The sequence below is a fragment of the Urocampus carinirostris genome, unplaced genomic scaffold (genome assembly GCF_059441175.1).
Source record: "Urocampus carinirostris isolate Australia breed hairy pipefish unplaced genomic scaffold, RoL_Ucar_1.0 HiC_scaffold_152, whole genome shotgun sequence".
Lineage (NCBI taxonomy): Eukaryota > Metazoa > Chordata > Actinopteri > Syngnathiformes > Syngnathidae > Urocampus > Urocampus carinirostris.
This window is the reverse complement of record NW_028283255.1, coordinates 10001-13467: the sequence shown is the minus strand read 5'-3', so window position 1 is coordinate 13467 and position 3467 is coordinate 10001.

Below are 3467 nucleotides of genomic sequence, written 5' to 3'. Positions count from 1 at the left end.
TGTTTGGGGAATTGTGCCCGCCACTAGTGGCTGAATCCCGGGCTAGTGTTGGGGGACTTGTGCCCGCCACTAGTGGCTGAAATCCGCGCCGGTGTTTGGGGAATTGTGCGCGTATTATCGGGCCGGTGTTTGGGGATATGCGCGCGTATTATCGGACCGGTGTTTGGGGAATCGTGCCCGCCACTAGTGGCTGAATCCCGGGCTAGTGTTGGGGGACTTGTGCCCGCCAATAGTGGCTGAAATCCGCGCCGGTGTTTGGGGAATTGTGCGCGTATTATCGGGCCGGTGTTTGGGGATATGCGCGCGTATTATCGGACCGGTGTTTGGGGAATTGTGCCCGCCACTAGTGGCTGAGAACTGGGCTAGTGTTGGGGGACTTGTGCCCGCCACTAGTGGCTGAAATCCGGGCCGGTGTTTGGGGAATTGTGCGCGTATTATCGGGCCGGTGTTTGGGGATATGCGCGCGTATTATCGGGCCGGTGTTTGGGGATATGCGCGCGTATTATCGGACCGGTGTTTGGGGAATCGTGCCCGCCACTAGTGGCTGAATCCCGGGCTAGTGTTGGGGGACTTGTGCCCGCCAATAGTGGCTGAAATCCGCGCCGGTGTTTGGGGAATTGTGCGCGTATTATCGGGCCGGTGTTTGGGGATATGCGCGCGTATTATCGGACCGGTGTTTGGGGAATCGTGCCCGCCACTAGTGGCTGAATCCCGGGCTAGTGTTGGGGGACTTGTGCCCGCCAATAGTGGCTGAAATCCGCGCCGGTGTTTGGGGAATTGTGCGCGTATTATCGGGCCGGTGTTTGGGGATATGCGCGCGTATTATCGGACCGGTGTTTGGGGAATTGTGCCCGCCACTAGTGGCTGAGAACTTGGCTAGTGTTTGGGGACTTGTGCCCGCCACTAGTGGCTGAAATCCGGGCCGGTGTTTGGGGAATTGTGCGCGTATTATCGGGCCGGTGTTTGGGGATATGCGCGCGTATTATCGGACCGGTGTTTGGGGAATCGTGCCCGCCACTAGTGGCTGAATCCCGGGCTAGTGTTGGGGGACTTGTGCCCGCCAATAGTGGCTGAGAACTTGGCTAGTGTTGGGGGACTTGTGCCCGCCACTAGTGGCTGAAATCCGCGCCGGTGTTTGGGGAATTGTGCGCGTATTATCGGGCCGGTGTTTGGGGAATCGTGCCCGCCACTAGTGGCTGAATCCCGGGCTAGTGTTGGGGGACTTGTGCCCGCCAATAGTGGCTGAAATCCGCGCCGGTGTTTGGGGAATTGTGCGCGTATTATCGGGCCGGTGTTTGGGGATATGCGCGCGTATTATCGGACCGGTGTTTGGGGAATCGTGCCCGCCACTAGTGGCTGAATCCCGGGCTAGTGTTGGGGGACTTGTGCCCGCCAATAGTGGCTGAAATCCGCGCCGGTGTTTGGGGAATTGTGCGCGTATTATCGGGCCGGTGTTTGGGGATATGCGCGCGTATTATCGGGCCGGTGTTTGGGGATATGCGCGCGTATTATCGGACCGGTGTTTGGGGAATCGTGCCCGCCACTAGTGGCTGAATCCCGGGCTAGTGTTGGGGGACTTGTGCCCGCCAATAGTGGCTGAAATCCGCGCCGGTGTTTGGGGAATTGTGCGCGTATTATCGGGCCGGTGTTTGGGGATATGCGCGCGTATTATCGGACCGGTGTTTGGGGAATCGTGCCCGCCACTAGTGGCTGAATCCCGGGCTAGTGTTGGGGGACTTGTGCCCGCCAATAGTGGCTGAAATCCGCGCCGGTGTTTGGGGAATTGTGCGCGTATTATCGGGCCGGTGTTTGGGGATATGCGCGCGTATTATCGGACCGGTGTTTGGGGAATTGTGCCCGCCACTAGTGGCTGAGAACTGGGCTAGTGTTGGGGGACTTGTGCCCTCCAATAGTGGCTGAAATCCGGGCTAGTGTTGAGGGACTTGTGCCCGCCAATAGTGGCTGAAATCCGCGCCGGTGTTTGGGGAATTGTGCGCGTATTATCGGGCCGGTGTTTGGGGATATGCGCGCGTATTATCGGACCGGTGTTTGGGGAATCGTGCCCGCCACTAGTGGCTGAGAACTTGGCTAGTGTTTGGGGACTTGTGCCCGCCACTAGTGGCTGAAATCCGCGCCGGTGTTTGGGGAATTGTGCGCGTATTATCGGGCCGGTGTTTGGGGATATGCGCGCGTATTATCGGACCGGTGTTTGGGGAATTGTGCCCGCCACTAGTGGCTGAGAACTTGGCTAGTGTTTGGGGACTTGTGCCCGCCACTAGTGGCTGAAATCCGGGCCGGTGTTTGGGGAATTGTGCGCGTTTTATCGGGCCGGTGTTTGGGGATATGCGCGCGTATTATCGGACCGGTGTTTGGGGAATCGTGCCCGCCACTAGTGGCTGAATCCCGGGCTAGTGTTGGGGGACTTGTGCCCGCCAATAGTGGCTGAATCCCGGGCTAGTGTTGGGGGACTTGTGCCCGCCAATAGTGGCTGAAATCCGCGCCGGTGTTTGGGGAATTGTGCGCGTATTATCGGGCCGGTGTTTGGGGATATGCGCGCGTATTATCGGACCGGTGTTTGGGGAATTGTGCCCGCCACTAGTGGCTGAGAACTTGGCTAGTGTTTGGGGACTTGTGCCCGCCACTAGTGGCTGAAATCCGGGCCGGTGTTTGGGGAATTGTGCGCGTATTATCGGGCCGGTGTTTGGGGATATGCGCGCGTATTATCGGACCGGTGTTTGGGGAATCGTGCCCGCCACTAGTGGCTGAATCCCGGGCTAGTGTTGGGGGACTTGTGCCCGCCAATAGTGGCTGAAATCCGCGCCGGTGTTTGGGGAATTGTGCGCGTATTATCGGGCCGGTGTTTGGGGATATGCGCGCGTATTATCGGACCGGTGTTTGGGGAATCGTGCCCGCCACTAGTGGCTGAGAACTTGGCTAGTGTTTGGGGACTTGTGCCCGCCACTAGTGGCTGAAATCCGCGCCGGTGTTTGGGGAATTGTGCGCGTATTATCGGGCCGGTGTTTGGGGATATGCGCGCGTATTATCGGACCGGTGTTTGGGGAATTGTGCCCGCCACTAGTGGCTGAGAACTTGGCTAGTGTTTGGGGACTTGTGCCCGCCACTAGTGGCTGAAATCCGGGCCGGTGTTTGGGGAATTGTGCGCGTATTATCGGGCCGGTGTTTGGGGATATGCGCGCGTATTATCGGGCCGGTGTTTGGGGATATGCGCGCGTATTATCGGACCGGTGTTTGGGGACTTGTGCCCGCCACTAGTGGCTGAATCCCGGGCTAGTGTTGGGGGACTTGTGCCCGCCAATAGTGGCTGAAATCTGCGCCGGTGTTTGGGGAATTGTGCGCGTATTATCGGGCCGGTGTTTGGGGATATGCGCGCGTATTATCGGACCGGTGTTTGGGGAATTGTGCCCGCCACTAGTGGCTGAGAACTTGGCTAGTGTTTGGGGACTTGT